We start from the raw sequence: 22,888 nt of genomic DNA, 5'->3' as shown, positions 1-22,888 counted from the left end.
TTAAATGTACAATAGTTTTACATTCTTCAACACTAAATGCATACATTGCACTTTCTAAAATGTCCATGTTGACCAGTTAATATTTCAACTGTATAATGTATGGAAAGGTCTTTATATAGGCTATGCCTGTTGGCCAATCCCATCTGTTAATATAAAAAGAAATAAATATTGTTTAAAACAAACATAGGGAACACAGTATATCATATGCAACGTTTTCTTTATACATGTGTATCTTTCTTTTGGGCTATTAAAGCCTAAATGTCTTTTCTTTTAGTGTTTCCAAGGTTGATATATATCTTGTCGTTATATATTTTGGAATACAAATAACACCTTATTTATATATCAAGTTTGCATAAATCAGTATATAGTCCGGACTTTGGTCACATTCCATGGCCGTAGAAACCGGTGGGGGGGGGGGGGGGGAACAAAAATGTACGGGTTAAAAAAAACCCCAAAACTAGGCCTACTTGTTATAAATAAAGATAAAACTATGGCTTGTCCCCCTCATTAAAAACCGTGACCCCTCAGATATTGCACCCACAACCCTCCACTCCTGATGTCGTTCCTACGGGCCTACATCACAGAAAATGCTTTAAACAATTCCTAAACAGATTAAAATAAACTTCGTATTTTAATTACGTAAAGCTATAATGGGGAAGGGTATGCTCTTTTAAGGGATGGAGAAGTTTTTAAAAGAACGTTACGTTTTATGTTCATAAAAATTAAAATAAAGAGTTTTATTACCAAGCCAAATCGAAAAACATATAACTAGCAAATCCAGTAATATTGGTCAAATTATGTCAGTGACAGGGACAGCTGTGGGGGAAGGGGTTGACAAGCATTACGTAATATTGGTCAAATTATGTCAGTGACAGGGACAGCTGTGGAGGAAGGGTTGACAAGCATTACGTAATATTGGTGAAATTATATCAGTGACAGGGACAGCTGTGGAGGAAGGGTTGACAAGCATTACGTAATATTGGTCAAATTATGTCAGTGACAGGGACAGCTGTGGAGGAAGGGTTGACAAGCATTACGTAATACTGGTGAAATTATATCAGTGACAGTGACAGCTGTGGAGGAAGGGTTGACAAGCATTACGTAATATTGGTCAAATTATGTCAGTAACAGGGACAGCTGTGGGGGAAGGGGTTGACAAGCATTACGTAATATTGGTCAAATTATGTCAGTGACAGGGACAGCTGTGGAGGAAGGGTTGACAAGCATTACGTAATATTGGTGAAATTATATCAGTGACAGGGACAGCTGTGGAGGAAGGGTTGACAAGCATTACGTAATATTGGTCAAATTATGTCAGTGACAGGGACAGCTGTGGAGGAAGGGTTGACAAGCATTACGTAATACTGGTGAAATTATATCAGTGACAGTGACAGCTGTGGAGGAAGGGTTGACAAGCATTACGTAATATTGGTCAAATTATGTCAGTAACAGGGACAGCTGTGGGGGAAGGGGTTGACAAGCATTACGTAATATTGGTTAAATTATATCAGTGACAGGGACAGCTGTGGGGGAAGGGTTGGCAAGCATTACGTAATTTTAGAGGGGGTAGTTTTACGGGGGGGGGGGGGGGTGTGTTAAAATAACAATAATAATAATAACCGTATTAACACGCGTTACATAATTGTTAAACGGCCCCTTACTCGGTTAATTTTAAAAACGAGTTTCCAATCAACATTGGTGACTTTTTAATGACCATATTAATATTTCTTGGTTTAATAAATTAATAGAATAGCCAGGCGCGTATACAGGAATTTTAGCAGGGTTGGGGGTCTAGACGTTTATAAGTAGTACCCAATCAAATAGCTTCCGGCTGGAGAAGTTAACACTACAAGTCTTGTGATTAGTGATAAATGTGAGTGTGTTGGTTTAAAAAAATGTTTCATCTGGGCAAAACATGTATGTAATTTTATTTCATCTAGTACCACAGTTAGTGTGGGAGCCAAGTGAGATTTAATTGTTGCGAGAGTTCCACAAGGTTTGAGGTGGTTGAGGTATACAGGGACCCCAACTGACTACAGAAACCCAATTCTTATAGGGACAGTCAACTCAAACAAGAGCCTTATGTGTTGGAAAGATGCATACCCGGACCACCAACACATACTGACACTTTAACAAATGAAAAACGCGTAATTTTAGTTAACAAAAAAACAAACATGATTATTTCTGCTAACTGGGGGCAGCCATTTTGTTTCTTCTTTGTGACGTTCGGTGGTATAGGTTGCAGAGAAGTAAATTGACCAATCAGCATCGTGTTGCCCACGAAGATTGTGCATTTAAAACGCACCCCATTTTTGAATAAAATAATGTATGAGTTTGAAAATAGGTAAGAAATTGGATCTGCACAAAACAAGGACTGGCTATCATTACTACATGTGTGATTCACCTGGGCAAATGATCTTTTTCTATTTTTTTAAATTTATATTAATATGGTGGGCAGTGTGTTGTGATTTACTTTACTGCTACCCAAAGACAGTCTTGACACATACCACTAGAACCGGTCTCGGTGGCGTCGTGGCAGGCCATCGGTCTACAAACTGGTAGGTACTGGGTTCGGATCCAAGTCGAGGCATGGGATTTTTAATCCAGATATCGACTCCAAACCCTGAGTGAGTGCTCCGCAAGGCTCAATGGGTAGGTGTAAACCACTTGCACCGACCAGTGATCCATAACTGGTTCAACAAAGGCCATGGTTTGTGCTATCCGGAGCCACACATTTGTCTGCTTTAATTTTTATAATTTATTACATAATCATTGATGTAATATTACAACAACAACAACAACAACAAATGTTAAGGTTGAAGTGAACTCAAACTGTGTATTGACTATGAAAAATCGTATACTGGCCAAGACTGAATAAAATGCCAAATGTGGAATGTGTAATTTGGATTGGTTGCTAAAAATGGGACAAAAGAAAGAATTATAACGAATATGGAGTTATTCATGCACAAATACCTAGTCGTCCAAAACACCAAACTTTTAAAGTACACGACTCCAGTATCTGCTTCACCACAATCACTTTGACATAGCTCGTAGCATGGATGTATTACATTTATGTCACTACTCCCTCTGTGTTAAAATTGAGCACTTGAGTCTTGAACCACATTATGTTAACAACAACAACCGTCAGCACTGTGTAAACATTGTCCCGAAACACTGCATCGGCCATCCAGGTTATAGAGACTGTTTTTTTTATTCTTGGGGACAGGTATGTATGATCTGTTAGACATGGTGGTACAACTTCGGAATCGAGTACATTCTTCTTGTAGGTTGTTTTTGTAGTACTGTTCTGTTTGTTGTCATATTGTTGGTATGGAACCTTGCGAAGGTAATTTCTTCGGGATCTGTACAGAGTAGTTTTTTTTCCTAGTAGCGTTATACCAGTCTTCATGTTCCTGACCTTTTAGTTCTGCGAGGGCGTGTATTCTTCAAGTCAGTGGGGCTCCCACAGTTGACATCTTGTAACAGTAGACTTTAGAATTCCTTTGTTGAGCATGTGGGTTGCAATATGTATTCTTGCTTCAAAGAGTATAAGCCCGGTTGACACTTTATACTTTTTGAGTGTTTGTATTCAATTTTGTTTTCAGAACTGCAGTTTTGCCGAGTCGAAGTTCCAGGCATTTTCTTAATAAGTCTTTATCGTCTTCTTTCATTTTTAGAACTGAGTCTGCAGGTAAATAAGCTGGTTTCCATGCCTTTGACACAGTGTTGAACAGTTGCCACTCACACACGCCACAATGGAATCCATGGTGTAAGTCATGTGTCTTGTTATTTTAGTGATATCTCCTGCAAGTTGATGGTGGGTGATGTCAAGTTCGAGGTGACAACGTTGCTTGATGTCGATGGTTAAACGTCGCTGTATTGTCTCTCGGTCTGACTTATTTCTTCCCGGAAACATGCTTTTGCTGACTGAAACTTTCTCAATAGCCTTTTGATGACTGTTCGTCATACTTCAGATCGCCATCACATGTTGGGAAGTTATTTCTATGTACTCGATAAGATTCATTGTACAGATTGAGCACTTTTCCACAATGAAGAAATTTATAGCCATCTAAGTCTTGATTGTTTTGTTTCAGAAAATCGTCCAAGGCATCGGGAACAGCTGGGCGAGGCCGAAGTAACTGCATATTGCTAGTCGTCCCCTGTGAATCGGTGACCACATATGGAGATGCATCTCGACTCGTCGATGGCTTAGCCACTGCATCAAAGTCTTCCCTGGACAGTCTAGTACAGGTAGGTGATTTAGTGGCATTTTTGGAGCTGTGTACTTTCTTTTTGGTGATGGAATTTGTGACCAATTACATATACATTTTTTCATTTAGGGGGTCTACCCAAAACTTGTTTTTCTTGGTGGGGGCTTTCCCCATAATAATGTCTCAATGTCAGTATATAAATTTAATTTTCTGTAGTCTGCCCCAGTGGGACAAAAACCATGTTCTCACTTTTCAAAATTATTTGACTGATAAATAATCCTGCCTCTGGGAACACATATCCCAGGTCCGCAGAATACCCCCCACTGAATACTTTGTCCTGGTATGCAGTAACAACACACTGAAACAACGTGTTGTTGTGTCATGGTGGACGTATGGCTGTATAAAAAATGCAGGACAGGTGAGATGGCCTGAAAATACACCCCCCCCCCCCCCCACACACACACACACTCCCCGCCCCCGTATATACAGACAGTCAGACTGCATAAAATAGAAATATTTATTTAAACAACAAAACAAAAAATCTAATATACAACCTTAATACACCCCCCACCCCCCCCCCCCCACACACACACATTTCTATTAATTTGAATTGATGGATGGTGGCAGTATAAGGTCCAAAACACACTCGATCTGGGTCTGGCGAGTATGGTACCAGTCGAAAATGAAATGAATCGAATGTAACAAAACACACCGCATCTGTGCTAGCGTGAACTACAGATCTGGCAACAGACGACATGGAACATGCGCTATATTTTACACTGTAGGTTACTACACTAGCAGCTGCGCAATGTTCGAGCCTTATTTTGTTTTCATTTTTCTTAATAAACAACAGTATCGTAATTATTGTTGATGTTTATAGAACAAAATATATCCAAAGATATGAAATACTAATACTGTCACAGTGCTAAAATTTCAACTTCATAAAATTACAGTTTATATATTTATTTTACATGCACATTAATTAGAATTACTTACTTGGTAATTTGACGTCTGCCGTGGTCTCTAGTTAGCGACCTTCCAATCAGACCAATGAGCGTCAAACACTAATTAAATATGTAACGAGCAATCAAAGACACCGTGTAGTTTAATAATTGTTGTCATGGGTATTACAGGCGTCTTAACGAGTACGCCATGACTGAACTGAACTGAAGTCCATTTACACTCTGGTCGTAATTCAACGGCATATAAGGTACATTGTTAAAATATAATTAAATAAATAAATGACAAGATGGCACATTATGGATGGTGGCAGTATAAGGTCCAAAACACACTCGATCTGGCTCTGGCGAGTATGGTACCAGTCGAAAATGAAATGAACTGAAAGTGACAAAACACACCGCATCTGTACTAGCGTGAACTACTGATCTGGGAACAGACGACATGGAACATGCGATATATTTTTCACTGTAGCTTACTACACAAGCAGCTGTTTTCATATTTCTTAATAAACAACAGTATCGTAATTATTGTTGATCTTTATAGAACAAAATATATCCAAAGATATGAAAGCAGTCAATTATACTAATATTGTCACAGTGCTACAATTTCAACTTTATAAAATTACAGTTTATATATTTATTTTTACATGCACATTAATTACAATCAGTTACTTGGTAATTTGACGTCTGCCGTGGTCAAACACTAATTAACGAGCAATTAAAGACACAGTGTAGTTTAATTGTTGTCATCGGTATTACAGGCGTCTTAACGAGTACGCCATGTCTGAACTGAACTGAACTGAACTGAACTTCATTTACACTCTGGTAGTAATTCAACGGCATAGAAGGTACATTGTAAAAATATAAGTAAATAAATAAATGACAAGATGGCATATTAGTCATAATAATTATGTACATCAGATATTCAAACGTGTAAAAAAAAAAAAAAAATGTATATCTATGGGTTCATACTTGCATTTGAAGACATATACATATAAAATAAAATAGTAAAAACATAGATTTCAGCCATGGAACTTATGAATATGCATAATTTGTTTACAAAAAACTGCTAGCTTTCTGAGAACACCAGCTTTTTTACAAATAACATTCTAAATTTATAAACATTTGGTCTAGACTGGAAACACTTTGGCAGAAGACTTTTTCTTCCATCTTTAAAAAAGGACAACACATTATATAATGAAATTCATCACCAATTTCGTTATTTGTACACAGAAAGCATGTTCTATTTGTTAAAGTTATGTTATTCCATCTGCCTTTTTCAATGGGAAGATAATGATTCGAAAGTCGAAAGTGTAATAATGGTAGCCAATGGGTTTGTTTTCTCTAGATTGGTTAAATATGTCTCGAACACAATATTTGATTTAAACGTCATTGTTCCATGTTTGTAAGAACTGATCATGTAATCTTAAAACAAGTCTTTGTTTTAATAGATTTACATCTGGTAGCTGGTTACACTGTGCAGTTCATACATTACTATATCCAGCTTCATCAAAAACAGATTTTATAAATTTTAACCATTTATGATCACAGATTCCATTATTATAATCATTCAGCAATAATTCATATGTCAAGAATGATAACTTTGTATGTTTTCCAGTTATTAGTAAAAGTGATCATTTTTAATTTGACATCAAGGTAGATTAGGTAACGCCCCAGTTGCCCATATAACATATTCACAGACGTTGACATTTTAACTGGCAACAGAAACTTCATGAATTTATTTTGTAATGTTTCTAAATAAGCATAGGCATACGGGCTCCCATTTTTGTAGGGGGACAGGTTAATTTTTGCACGAATTAAACAAAAGTGCCCGAATCTGGATTACAACGTTTATTCATATTAGCATTACTGCCAAACAGCTATACAGGGCTGCAAACCAATCGCCACGCATTTTCACATGGATTACAACTATTATTGTAGGTAGAATAATGAAAATACATGGTGAAACGTGTTCAGGCCAGCTCATTTTTCCCGAATTTCTCTGTTGTTTTTGCCCGAATTTGATATTTCCTCTGCCCCCCCCCCCCCCCCCCCCCCCCCTCGTACGTTTATAAACACAGCGTTTTTTGAGGCACGATAATAAAAAAACATACCTGTTTGCCAGACATTTTGCCTTGGGTTCGTTTACACTGAACCACTTATTATCGCTAAACACAATTATACGTCACATATGATAAGTGATAGACGACAGCTCAATTAGCCAATCGCCGACATTGATATAAATAGACTGCCGCAAAAAACCCACACGATCACAATAAAAATAAAATATGGCCTAGCAAAGTCCATCGAGGTTGGGACGTTAGAGTGAAATTCCAGCGATGATCTGGAAAAAGCATTACCTGTTTCGGTTGAATGAGAATGTTTCATACAGATATATACTGGCAGTCCAAGCTATACTTTACATAACAGCTAGACACATGCATGTAATAAGGGAGCAATCGTCGAATCGAAATACAAACAAACTTTAAAGACATTCTGATTCAGCAAAATCGTTGTAAAAGGACAGCATATTGTTCTAGAAGTATTACTCGGTGCTTAAAGTATAAAAGGCATTGCAACTGCTGTTTCATTTTATAGTAACTGTTGTAAAGTATAACATCAATCAAAATACTTGTGACCTAGTGAGGGACGTAGACAGTGTGGTTAAGACAAGTATCGACTTAATGTGCCCCGTGCACTACTTGTGACCCACCACCCATATGATAAAAATTAACAATTTGCAACAACATTCCAATAAAACAATATTTGAATGAAATACACACCATATGTTAAAAAGTTATTTCCTGTGTGAGCTGTTATAAATTGTAATTGTGCTCATTGTCTATTTAAACCTTGCATCGTGCACAAACGTGAGAATATCTAGTAATAAACAATAATATAAATGGGTCATTCTACTTTGGAAGAGTCAACAAGAAAATTCAAATTCCCTTTCAAAACAAATACTGTTTAAATTAAATAATAAATAATTGAAACTGTGCATTCGTTTAAAAGTGACAGAGAGAAATACGTATACTCATTGCTGTCAAGAGCGGGTTTCTGTTCGAGATAAAGTGAAGTTTACGTTTTAAGAATATCCACTAAGGCTATAAATCTACAGATATGTGTTTGACATAGTGTGATAACGCAACAACAAAAAAACCAGTGTTCAAAGATGAGCCTATTATTAAAGTAAGTTTTCTAAATAATACTCGTTTTATATGTTTGTACAAGTAGTACGGTACAAAAAAAAATGGTATGCACTGATTGAAATACTCACCCGCCTTAGACGCCATCTTGAAACATTATTGGAAAAACAGGTGACATCATACCCAGCCAATCAGTGACAATAATATACATATTAGAATACTTTTAATGTAAACAACTAAACATGCGCAGACACCATAGTGTGGTTAGATATACAGATCAATGAATACTGCTGGTTTCAAATGTCAAAAAAGATTTAACCTAGGAATCACAAATAAATAAATATAGGGAACTTAACACTACAAGAAAAAGCAATTCGCAATTTCATTGCTGAAAGTAAACGTTTTGACTGATAAAACCGTTCACCTTGTTCTTTATTCTTCTTGTTTCTCTGTTCTAATCTACATACAAATATTTATATTTTGACAGGTTAAATGTACAATAGTTTTACATTCTTCAACACTAAATGCATACATTGTACTTTCTAAAATGTCCATGTTGACCAGTTAATATTTCAACTGTATAATGCATGGAAAGGTCTTTATATAGGCTATGCCTGTTGGACAATCCCATCTGTTAATATAAAAAGAAATAAATATTGTTTAAAACAAACATAGGGAACACAGTATGTCATATGCAACGTTTTCTTTATACATGTGTATCTTTCTTTTGGGCTATTAAAGCCTAAATGTCTTTTCTTTTAGTGTTTCCAAGGTTGATTTATACATATATCTTGTGGTGTTATATATATATACCGTTACACCTTTTGTTACTACTTAAGTTTCACGCTATGAGAGATCATCAGGTATACATACATACATACATACATATATATATATATATATATATATATATATATATATATATAGATAGAGAGAGAGAGAGAGAGAGAGAGAGAGAGAGAGAGAGAGAGAGAGGGTTAGGAGAGAGAGAGAGAGAGAGAGGGGGAGGAATACACGTTAGATACCATTTATCTCACGAGTTGTTTCAACATGTATCTAACGAGCGAGAGCAAGTTTGATACTCTTTGGGGGGTGGGGGGTGGGGGGGGTGCAGTCAGTCGTATATTTTGAAATTGTTTCTCATGTACAACAACCCATGTATTATTAAAAATAATGCATGGTGTTCTCACCAACGGGTGTGTAAGAAATATATATATATATATTTGATTCTTACACACCCGTTATATATATAACTGATGATCCCATGTGTGTGTGTGTGTGTGTGTGTGTGTGTGTGTGTGTAACGCTGACTAGACACAGATGTCCGAGCCGTTCGTAGCTGGTAGTGGTATGATGTGTTACAAAATATTGCGGGAGGGAGACTGGTTGCATAATTGTTGAATTTAAAATGCCACATGAATGTCAATGCCCCAACCAATTCTATCAATTGAACTAATTGGTGGCCTACGTTTAACGAGTAAAATAATTATATGAGGGATCTAATTCAGTCGGTAGTACACACCTTAGGGCATGGTGCACATCAAGTCAATACTACACTTTCTTTCTACGTCCGTTCGGACTAGTGCACACCTTAGTGCATGGTGCACATTAAGTCAATACTACACTTTCTTTCTACGTCCGTTCGGACTAGTGCACATCTTAGTGCATGGTGCACATTAAGTCAATACTACACTTTCTTTCTACGTCCGTTCGGACTAGTGCACATTAAGTCAATACTACACTTTCTTTCTACGTCCGTTCGGACTAGTGCACACCCTACGATGCTTGGGTCGTCGGACTCGTTGTTCTAACTGAACCACCTCCTCAGAACCAGTAAGGTTTTCCCATCCCAACTATCATATTCGTTGTACATAATAAAATGAAATTCAAGACAAGTTGATTCCTACACATGTTTAGCTGCACGTTCATCAAACCTAACACTGAAAATGTATCTATAATTGTGTGCATCAAATTATTTAAATAGTACATAATTTATTGTACATGTAGTTAAAAAATCAAATTGTCTGTATCAGTGTATGTCATAATTATATTTCTATAGCACTGCTCCTACATTTTTTTAATATCTCCATTCCTGAAAGGGAAAAGAAGTGAGACTACACTAATGAACCAAACAACATAACATTAGAAGAAAACATTATTGGTTTATTAGTTCATTTTTGCAACATATGTCTCTACATTTACATGTACCAATTACTTCATAAATTAATAATGCTTGCTTTTCACTCACCTTAACATTTTGATGAGTGCGATTTTTTTACTCGTCGAAGCGTTTTGAGGTCTGCGATTTGTCACTCGCCATGTTTTTTCAAACGCCAAGGACTGGTTTATATAGAGAATACTATATGAGTGGCCGTTAGATACCGTTTATCTAGCCCGAGTACTCCCTCTCGCATGCCAACTCTCTCAGCCACCGGGTAGGCAAAGATACCCGCTCTAATACAACAATAATCCTATGTTTGACGTTAAATAACTTTACATGGATTATTTTCGAGTTAGCTAATAACAAATAGTTGATATATTAATCGCTAATACACACACTACAGGAAGAAACCCGTAAGCACATACGTATTTAAAGTTTGTTTTGTTAAAAAACACCACTAGAACACATTGATTTAATAATCATCGGCTATTGGATGTCAAACATGGTCATTTTTCCATTAGTAAAAAGGGATCTTCTATACGCACCATCCCACAGACAGGATAGCACATACCACGGCCTTTGATATACGAGTCGTGGTGCATTGGCTGGAACGAGAAATAGTCCAATGGGCTCACCGACGGGGATCGATCGGTGGGTCCATTAAAATTCTGGCTAAGTTTCGTTCCAGCCAGTGCACCACGACTGGTATATCAAAGGCCGTGGTATGTGCTATCCTGTCTGTGGGAAAGTGCATACAATAGATCCCTTGCTGCATTAGAAACAATGTAATAGCCGATGATTAATTCATCACTGCGCTCTAGTGGTGTCGTTAAAGAAAACAAACTTTTTATTTCCTATCAATAAGAAACCGCGTCACATATTCCTACGTCATTTGAATATTGAGTAATGGCTGACTGGAACTAAAGTTGCGTATGCAGTCTATAAAAACACGTTAAAAAACTCGCTACATGTTTTTTTATTAGTAGCAAGGCCCTGTTGAATGTGAACAAGTGTAACTGACATGCTGAATAGCGGGTGGAGTTGACCTCGGCATGTTGTGCGTAAGCCATCAATAGCGCTGGTGAAATATAATACGATTTGTATTACAAAAGCGATCAGGACAAAGATATACACAAGAAAGGCCTTATGTCACACTAACCTACTTCCTCAACCGTGCGGGCGTTGAAAATAATAATAATAATACAGGTAGTGATCACTGTAAACATAACATACCCTGTAAAACACAGACATATTAAACATATTCAATTTTTGTAATTATTAAATATATTCAACCAGCTATTTTTGTATTTTTAAAATTATTTATTTATTGATATACCTGCCTGCCTGTCTGTCTGTCTGTCTGTCTCTCTCTCTCTCTCTCTCTCTCTCTCTCTCTCTCTCTCTCTCTCTCTCTCTCTCTCTCTCTCTCTCTCTGTGTGTGTGTGTGTGTGTGTGTGTGTGTGTTTGTCTATTTGCATACTTGCTTGATGTAAGGGTTTCATTTTTATTGCGTGTCTTATTAGGGTTTGCTATTGCATGCGAGTGTGTTTCTGTGCTCTCTTTTTCCCGAATTACAAATGTGCATATGCAAAACAGGCTTCTTGTTTTCTGTTCTGAGTACATCAAGGTCTTTTTAGTGCAGTAATGTAATAGCTGATAACACGTACATATTCAGAAATGCATTTCAAGTTATCTTAATCTAATTACGGCTTAAAATTCCATCGATTTTGAGGTGAAATGTTTTGAGGTTAGCTTCTTTGTACTTAATTTGGGCCTGCTTAATATATTGGGCATACTTAGTTTGGCCACACCCTTTATCGCCTCCGCTTTGGTGCAATCTAAAGCCGTTAAATATTACTACTGTTACACTTCGACTACATGGATGAGGAAATGAAACGAAAGGAAATGTTTTATTTAACGACGCACTCAACACATTTTATTTACGGTTATATGGTGTCAGACATATGGTTATCGACCACACAGATATTGAAATAGGAAACCACTTCATGGCCTACTCTTTTCGATTAGCAGCAAGGGATCCTTTATATGCACCATCCCACAGACAGGGTAGTACATACCACGGCCTTTGATATACCGGTCGTGGTGCACTGGCTGGAATGAGAATTAGCCCAATGGGCCCACCGACGGGGATCGAGCGGGCACTTTACCACTGGGCTACGTCCCGCCCCTCAACATTTATTGAATACATATAATATTTATGCTGTCATATCCACAGTTCATACTCAATAAACTGAATGTGCATTTATACAATTAACGACAAAACAAAATCGATTATCGTTTGGGATTCTCAAAAACGCGCCCACCCCCCTCCCCTGGAAAAATTAAATAACAATAATTTTGTTTTTAATGTGTAACAAATAAACAAAATAAAAATGTGTTATTGTTGGGGTTTTTGGTTGTTGTTTTTTAATCACAGAACTCTTAAAAACAGTTCGTGCTCCTGTTTCCCCTTGCAACATAACGAATCAAATATATTTTTAAAGTTTATAGATAAAACAATAAATAAAAGTAACATTTTATTTCACTTTTGTTCCAGTATTTATACAAAAGAGAACATACTTTAAAGTGTAGCACACTATATAGTTGTGTGTATGCGAGAAACATTAATAAATCAAGTTTAAAACACCAAGCTTTGTCTTTTCCCTCATTCAGTATTAAAAATGAAAATGAAAAATTAAACGATAAACAAATGGTGAATTTTACATTGTGTAAATGGTCCTTTTTGCATTTTAATTTAAAATGTCCAGATGGAAGTGTTTAGCATGCAAGAACAGAAATAGTATGTCTAGTTTTAAATATTTTGACAATGTATCTAATAAAAGAAAATTATTTGCTGATGACACCTCGCTTTATTGCATTGTTAATGACCATACTTCTACAGCCGAAACGCTAAATGAAGACTTAGAATCTATACATGAGTGGTCAACTAGCTGGGGAGTTGAATTTAGTATAACTAAAACCAAATCAATGTCATTCACAAGGAAACTACATATTGATATTCTAGAGGCACTGATTTTCCGTTTCAGATTTTTCCCTTTTCTGTTTTTGTTTCACACACACACACACACACACACGGATACGCCACGACACAGACTTCGGACATTTTCGGTTTTCTTTACGATATGATCGGGAAAATAATTACAAACGATCACACTATAACCCACTTCCCTTGTATAATTTATTTTGAACGAAGTCTGGCATACAATATGCCATTACTGCATTCCTTTGTGAGATCGGAAATATGCCAATGCCGCAAATGTTAAAAATTAATAAGCAAATATCTTTCACTTGAGTAAACATCGGACAATTTTAGCTAACAATGTTCGGTTTTTCCCGTTAAATCGCCGGGAATAAGCGAAGAAAACACGACTGGTAAAACGTCTAGATACTCTACATTAAACATTTGGCGTAACATACAAAGGTACTAGTGTCGTAGCGGAGCACATTCAGATGTCGGTGTCCATAGTTTCTAGTTCGAAAAATAAATTTTAATTAATCAAATGCGCTATTTAAAGTTAAATAATGTTTTGGAAAAAAATCGGGAATTCCCTTTCAGATAGGTATTTCCGCGATTCCGCGATCGCGGAAATTCAGTGCCTCTAATATTCCTAAGCTATATCTTAATGGAATTCCTCTTGGTAATGTAACCTCCCACAAACATCTAGGGTTTACTTTAAACTCCAATGGTAGATGGACAGATCATATTAATGACATATATACTAAAGCTTGTAAACGACTTGACATTCTACGTATGTTAAAATATAAATTAAATAGACATTCCCTAACTAAATTGTATGTTGCATGTATAAGACCAATCTTAGAATAATTTTTATGGTAATATAATTTGGGATAATTGTAGGCCTACAGCTGAAGAATCCAATACAATTGAGTCAGTGCAAAGTGCATCATTACAGGACTTTAGGAAAGGAACATCTCCAGACAAACTATATTATGAGCTTGGTTGGGAACCTTTACATAAACGTCGCAAAAATAGTAAATTAATTCTAATGCATAAAATACTTAAAGGCGAAACACCTCAATATCTACTGGATGAAATCTTGCCATATGTTAATCCCACTAATCGTTTTACACTCAGAAATGAACGTCCATTCACTCCACCAACATGCCATACTAATTCATATAAAAATAGTTTTATTCCTAATATTTTGGAGTTATGGAATGATCTTGACAGTTTAACTCAAAATGAGCCATGTCTGCGTACCTATAAAAATTAATAAAAAAAAGGGAAATCCCAATCCTTCATCTGCTCTCTATCTTTATGGAAATCGTAAATGTAACATTATCCATTGTCAACTTCGTAACTATGCTAGCAACTTAAACTATCATTTATTTTTAAGCCATCTTTCTGATAGCCCAAGCTGTGCATGTGGAGATAACTGTGAAGATAATTTTCATTATTTTTATGTCTGCCCTCTGTTCATCAAACAAAGATATGATTTATTTGCATCGTTAAGGAATTACCTTGATATCTTAGACATTGATCTACTACTATCCGGGTCAATAAACCTACCAACTGAAGAAAACAATTTAATTTTTAACGCAGTACATAAATATATAGCTGAAAGTAAGAGATTCGAGTTGAACTAACTTATTATTCTGATCTTACTGCCCCACTTTCAGGATTTGATAACTTTGCAAATTAGATGTAAATTATTCGAGGTCACGGCGCTGCGTTTATTGACATTTAAGCAAATGTATTACGGTCATCATTCAAAAACATTTTAATAGCAACCTTACTCAGAAGGCTGTCCAGCGTTCAGTAAACAGCACGTCAAGGCTGTCCAGCGTTCGGTAAACAACACGTCAAGGCTGTCCAGCGTTCAGTAAACAGCACGTTAAGCACTACTTTAGGTAGAACACCACAGTTATTGGTGAATCGTTCAGTAAACAACACGTCAAGCACTAGTTTAGGTAGAACACAGTTATTGGTGAATCTTTCAGTAAACAACACGTCAAGCACTAGTTTAGGTAGAACACCACAGTTATTGGTGAATCGTTCAGTAAACAGCACGTCAAGCACTAGTTTAATTAGAACACCACAGTTATTGGTGAATCGTTCAGTAAACAACAGTCAAGCACTAGTTTAGGTAGAACACCACAGTTATTGGTGAATCGTAAGCTGAGATTTATGCATGCTAAATGCTTACCTATGGTTTAAAAATAAAGAAAGATACAGGTATATTTAGTCTCAAGGAAATTACAAAAAGGGTCATAATTATAAAGAGGGCTTATTTTAAATAGTTGTTAATTAAATGTTTGTGTTACTTTAGTCATAATGTGTCCAAACTGCATGATTTTTGATGCATTTTGGACAATGTTCACACCCATACAACCACACCCAAACCTTACAAAACCCCTCATTTGAATAAAGGTTTAGCTATTCAATTTTTTACAAAACCAGCTTGTTTGAAAATTGCCCAAACTGCTCACGCCCCACTTTTGTCACAAGAAAAACCCGGTGTATGAATACCAAGCCTCGTTACAGCTAAACCGTTTGTACTGCCGGTGAATCGGTGATACACCAATTGTCGTTTTAAAAAAATAACTTCAGTGAAACTTCTAGGCCCATAGGTGAAATATTGTTAAAATAGATTCAGTATTGTAAGTAAAAACAATATGACGCACACTGCACTTACTGCCCTCGTGTCTGGCGTCGAATCTTTTTACTTACACTTACACAGACGTGAATGTACCGATATAATGGTTACAAAGTGTGGCAACAATACGAAATATAAGAAACTGCATCTCAAAGATCTCTGTCACCTTCAAGTTGCCACCCCAGACACGTATTCCGTTCTATTGTACGATAAAGTGGGGTACTCCGGATCCAACGCATTTATCTACACAAATGTGGTTTTAAAGCTACGGTTATTAAAGATAGGCAATGAACCCCCCCCCCCCCCGTCTTCTACAGTACAAATATAATCCAAATTCTCCAGAGGGAACTGTAGCCTGGGTGACTACCTTTAACCCACGACAACAAAATATGATATCTACTGTAAAACAAAATGCTATTTTGAATTTTTAAAAAACCCAGTGAAAATATATTCAAAAGCATTATTGCTTAGAGAAGAAATTTCACTTTATCCTTAGGAACAAAAATAACAAGTTTTGATAGAAACATTTTCTTTTATTTTCTCATAAGCGACATTTTGGAATACAAATAACAACTCATTTATATATCAAGTTTGCATAAATCAGTATATAGTCCGGATTTTGGTCACATTCCATGGCCGTAGGAACCGGTAAAGGGGGGGGGGGGGGGGGGGGGTACGTACAAAAATGTACGGGCTAAAAAAAATAAAAATAGGCCTACTTGTTATCAATAAAGATAAAACTATGGCTTGTCCCCATCATTAAAAACCGTGACTCCTCAGATATTGCACCCAACACCCCTCCACTCCTGATGTCGTCCTACGGGCCTGCATCACAGAAAATGCTTTAAACAATTCCTAAACAGATTAAAATAAACTTCATATTTTAATTCCGTAACGCTATAATGGGGAAGGGTAGGCTCTTTTAAGGGATGGAGAAGGGGTGGGTGTTGTCAAAAGTTGCATACAGTTTTCAAAAGAAAGTTACGTTTTATGTTCATAAAAATTAAAATAAAGAGTATTTATTATCAAGCCAAATCGAAAAACATAAATAGAAAATCCAGTAATATTTGTGAAATTATGTCAGTGACAGGGACAGCTGTGGGGGATGGCTTGACAAGCATTACGCAATATTGGTGAAATTATGTCGGTGACAGAGACGGCTGTGGGGGATGGGGTTGACAAGCATTACGTAATATTGGTCAAATTATGTCGGTGACAGGGACAGCTGTGGGGGATGGGTTGACAAGCATTACGCAATATTGGTGAAATTATGTCAGTGACAGACAGCTGTGGGGGATGGGGTTGACAAGCATTACGTAATATTGGTGAAATTATGTCAGTGACAGGGACACCTGTGGGGGAAGGGTTGATAAGCATTACGTAATATTGGTGAAATTATGTTAGTGACGGGGACAGCTGTGGGGGAAGGGGTTGCCAAGCATTACGTAATATTGGTGAAATTATGTCAGTGACAGAGACAGCTGTGGGGGATGGGGTTGACAAGCATTACGTAATATTGGTGAAATTATGTCAGTGACAGGAACAGCTGTGGGGGAAGGGGTTGCCAAGCATTACGTAATATTGGTGAAATTATGTCAGTGACAGGGACAGCTGTGAGGGAAGGGGTTGCCAAGCATTACGTAATATTGGTGAAATTATGACAGAGACAGCTGTGGGGGATGGGGTTGACAAGCATTACGTAATTTTAGAGGGGTAGTTTTACGGGGGGGGGGGGGGTAAAATAACAATAATAATAATAACCGTATTAACGCGCGTTACATAATTGTTAAACGGCCCCATACTCGGTTAATTTTTAAAGCGAGTTTCCAATCAACATTTGCAACTTTTTAATGTCAGACCATATTAATATTTCTTGGTTTAATAAATTAACAGAATAGCCAGGCGCGTGTACAGAAATTTTAGCAGGGTCGGGGGTCTAGACGTTTTAGGTAGTACTCAACCAAATAGCTTCCGGCTGGAGAAGGTAACACCACAAGTCTTGTGATTGGTGATAAATGTGAGTGTGTTAATTTAAAAAAAAAGTTTCATCTGGGCAAAACATGCATGTAATTTTATTTCATCTAGTACCACAGTTAGTGTGGGAGCCAAGTGAGATTTAATTGTTGTGAGAGTCCCAATAGGTATGAGGTGGTTGAGGTGTACAGGGACCCCAACTGACCACAGAAACCCAATTCTTATAGGGACAGTCAACTCAAACAATAGCCTTATGTGTTGGAAAAAATGCATACCCGGACCACCAACACATACTGACACTTTAACAAATGAAAAACGCATAATTTTAGAGTTAACAAAAAAACCCCAGAAAACCCCCCAGAAAACATGAATATTTCTGCTAATTTGGGGCAGCCATTTTGTTTCGTTTTTGTGACGTTCGGTGGTATAGGTCGCAGAGAAGTAAATTGACCAATCAGCATCGTGTTGCCCACAAAGATAATGCTTTTAAAACGCACCCCATTTTTTGAGATCTCCATCCCCCCCCCCCCCCCCCCCCCCCCCCCCCCCCCCCCCCCCCCCCCCCGCGCGTATAGAGTATGATATTGCCAGCTTTAGCAATCAGGCAGACTTGGCATAAAATAGAAATATTTATTTAAACAAACAAACAAATCCAATGTACCACCTTAATAATTACCCCCGCCCCCACCCCATTTCCTTACAGGCAAACTCAGCTCGATACAGTGACATTCCTCAAAGAGTTATCTCCCCTTGGCCAGTCGTCAACATATAACCAAGTTACTTTCGTGAAGTACAACGTGTCAGTATTAATTTTGGAGCAATAAAAATTATAAACCAACAAATATTGTTTGTTCTTAAGGTTGCAGAGAAGTAAACTGACCAATTAGCATCATGTTGCCTACAAAGATAATGCTTTTAAAACGCACCTCATTTTTAAAAATATAATAATGTAGGAGTTTGAACATAGGAAAGAAATTGGATCTTTGACAGAAATTGCACCTACATTATGGTGTACAGTTGTGTTGAATGAAATCTCACTTTTCATGAGTTATTTGTACATACCGAGTATGAATACATGGTCGGGGTTGGGTGACTTCCTAGCAGCCATAAAATGGCAAATTGGGGGGTGCCTCCAAAAATGAAAGACTATTTCCAGATTTAGGTTGACATCACCTAGTTCAGACATTCTTGCTGCACAAAACAATGGACACCATGGCTTAATCTCTTTGATTGAAACGTATTTCCTAACAATAGCTTGTTTCGAATTCCAGGTCTTTTTCGTTTCGCGCTAATATAGATTTACCCCCCCCCCCCCCCCCCCCCCCATGTATTTATTTATTTATTTATTTTATTTCTTTATCTATTTATTTGTTTTGTTTTGTTTGTTTGTTTGCTTATTTATTTATTTATCAATTTATTATTATGTGTTTTAACCATTATATCTTCTTTCTTCTTCTCCTATATTTCCCAGTCCTTTCCATTATATGCGTCATAGCAATTTGTTTTGTTTTTTACCAATCTTTAATTTATACAGAAACATTACAAATGCATTTATGTATCAAATTGTTATATATGACTATTTAACATTATTATACAACAAATTAGATATGTGTACTTGTATATAAATTATATTACTTTGATGTAAGACCATGAATTCAAGGCTCCCCATCCTTGACATGGTCAGAATGGACTGGGGAAAATAAATATTTAAAAAAACAACAACCAAGGACTGGCTATCATCACTACATGTGTGATTCACCCGGGGAAATGATCTTTTTCTAAAAAAAAAAAAATTATTATTTGTGTTAATATGGTGGACAGTGTGTTATGATTTACTTCGCTGCTACCTATAGTTTGGGGCGAAATGACGTCAGCTCCCAAAACCAGCTTGTTTGAATTGCCCAAACTGCTCACGCCCCACTTTTGTCACAAGAAAAACCCGGTGTATGAATACCAAGCCTCGTTACAGCTAAACCGTTTGTACTGCCGGTGAATCGGTGATACACCAATTGTCGTTTCAAAAAAATAACTTCAGTGAAAATTCTAGGCCCATAGGTGAAATATTGTTAAAATAGATTCAGTATTGTAAGTAAAAACAATATGACGCACACTGCACTTACTGCCCTCGTGTCTGGCATCGAATCTTTTTACTTACACTTACACAGACGTGAATGTACCGATATAATGGTTACAAAGTGTGGCAACAATACGAAATATAAGAAACTGCATCTCAAAGATCTCTGTCACCTTCAAGTTGCCACCCCAGACACGTATTCCGTTCTATTGTACGATAAAGTGGGGTACTCCGGATCCAACGCATTTATCTACACAAATGTGGTTTTAAAGCTACGGTTATTAAAGATAGGCAATGAACACACCCCCCCCCCGTCTTCTACAGTACAAATATAATCCAAATTCTCCAGAGGGAACTGTAGCCTGGGTGACTACCTTTAACCCACGACAACAAAGTATGATATCTACTGTAAAACAAAATGCTATTTTGAATTTTTAAAAAACCCAGTGAAAATATATCCAAAAGCATTATTGCTTAGAGAAGAAATTTCACTTTATCCTTAGGAACAAAAATAACAAGTTTTGATAGAAACATTTTCTTTTATTTTCTCATAAGCGACATTTTGGAATACAAATAACAACTCATTTATATATCAAGTTTGCATAAATCAGTATATAGTCCGGATTTTGGTCACATTCCATGGCCGTAGGAACCGGTAAAGGGGGGGGGGGGGGGGGGACGTACAAAAATGTACGGGCTAAAAAAAAAAAAAATAGGCCTACTTGTTATCAATAAAGATAAAACTATGGCTTGTCCCCATCATTAAAAACCGTGACTCCTCAGATATTGCACCCACACCCATCCACTCCTGATGTCGTCCTACGGGCCTGCATCACAGAAAATGCTTTAAACAATTCCTAAACAGATTAAAATAAACTTCATATTTTAATTCCGTAACGCTATAATGGGGAAGGGTAGGCTCTTTTAAGGGATGGAGAAGGGGTGGGTGTTGTCAAAAGTTGCATACAGTTTTCAAAAGAAAGTTACGTTTTATGTTCATAAAAATTAAAATAAAGAGTATTTATTATCAAGCCAAATCGAAAAACATAAATAGAAAATCCAGTAATATTTGTGAAATTATGTCAGTGACAGGGACAGCTGTGGGGGATGGCTTGACAAGCATTACGCAATATTGGTGAAATTATGTCGGTGACAGAGACGGCTGTGGGGGATGGGGTTGACAAGCATTACGTAATATTGGTCAAATTATGTCGGTGACAGGGACACCTGTGGGGGAAGGGTTGATAAGCATTACGTAATATTGGTGAAATTATGTTAGTGACGGGGACAGCTGTGGGGGAAGGGGTTGCCAAGCATTACGTAATATTGGTGAAATTATGTCAGTGACAGAGACAGCTGTGGGGGATGGGGTTGACAAGCATTACGTAATATTGGTGAAATTATGTCAGTGACAGGAACAGCTGTGGGGGAAGGGGTTGCCAAGCATTACGTAATATTGGTGAAATTATGTCAGTGACAGGGACAGCTGTGAGGGAAGGGGTTGCCAAGCATTACGTAATATTGGTGAAATTATGACAGAGACAGCTGTGGGGGATGGGGTTGACAAGCATTACGTAATTTTAGAGGGGTAGTTTTACGGGGGGGGGGGGGGTAAAATAACAATAATAATAATAACCGTATTAACGCGCGTTACATAATTGTTAAACGGCCCCATACTCGGTTAATTTTTAAAGCGAGTTTCCAATCAACATTTGCAACTTTTTAATGTCAGACCATATTAATATTTCTTGGTTTAATAAATTAACAGAATAGCCAGGCGCGTGTACAGAAATTTTAGCAGGGTCGGGGGGTCTAGACGTTTTAGGTAGTACTCAACCAAATAGCTTCCGGCTGGAGAAGGTAACACCACAAGTCTTGTGGTTGGTGATAAATGTGAGTGTGTTAGTTTTAAAAAAAAGTTTCATCTGGGCAAAACATGCATGTAATTTTATTTCATCTAGTACCACAGTTAGTGTGGGAGCCAAGTGAGATTTAATTGTTGTGAGAGTCCCAATAGGTATGAGGTGGTTGAGGTGTACAGGGACCCCAACTGACCACAGAAACCCAATTCTTATAGGGACAGTCAACTCAAACAATAGCCTTATGTGTTGGAAAAAATGCATACCCGGACCACCAACACATACTGACACTTTAACAAATGAAAAACGCATAATTTTAGAGTTAACAAAAAAAACCCAGAAACCCCCCCAGAAAACATGAATATTTCTGCTAATTTGGGGCAGCCATTTTGTTTCGTTTTTGTGACGTTCGGTGGTATAGGTCGCAGAGAAGTAAATTGACCAATCAGCATCGTGTTGCCCACAAAGATAATGCTTTTAAAACGCACCCCATTTTTTGAGATCTCCATTCCCCCCCCTTTCCCCCCCCCCCCCCCCCCCCCGCGCGTATAGAGTATGATATTGCCAGCTTTAGCAATCAGGCAGACTTGGCATAAAATAGAAATATTTATTTAAACAAACAAACAAATCCAATGTACCACCTTAATAATTACCCCCGCCCCCACCCCATTTCTTTACAGGCAAACTCAGCTCGATACAGTGACATTCCTCAAAGAGTTATCTCCCCTTGGCCAGTCGTCAACATAAACCAAGTTACTTTCGTGAAGTACAACGTGTCAGTATTAATTTTGGAGCAATACAAATTATAAACCAACAAATATTGTTTGTTCTTAAGGTTGCAGAGAAGTAAACTGACCAATTAGCA

General features: G+C 37.3%; 1 protein-coding gene across 2 annotated transcripts in view; it reads right to left on the bottom strand.

Moving 5' to 3' along the window:
• The window catches only part of LOC121385161, a 28,326-nt gene extending 17,464 nt beyond the window's left edge, over nt 1-10,862 (bottom strand). The window contains exon 1 of one of the 2 annotated variants that reach the window (XM_041515704.1): nt 10,565-10,862. The gene's annotated coding sequence lies outside the window, so the exon portion shown is untranslated. Of the gene's footprint in view, nt 1-7,284; nt 7,332-10,564 lie in introns of those variants that run through there. The other variant, XM_041515705.1, reaches the window with a different exon arrangement.
• Nucleotides 10,863-22,888: the final 12,026 nt, after the last annotated feature.

This window comes from Gigantopelta aegis, chromosome 11, assembly GCF_016097555.1.
Source record: "Gigantopelta aegis isolate Gae_Host chromosome 11, Gae_host_genome, whole genome shotgun sequence".
NCBI classification, from domain to species: domain Eukaryota; kingdom Metazoa; phylum Mollusca; class Gastropoda; order Neomphalida; family Peltospiridae; genus Gigantopelta; species Gigantopelta aegis.
Note: the sequence above shows the minus strand (reverse complement) of the source record. Positions and strands in the feature narration are given on the sequence as shown.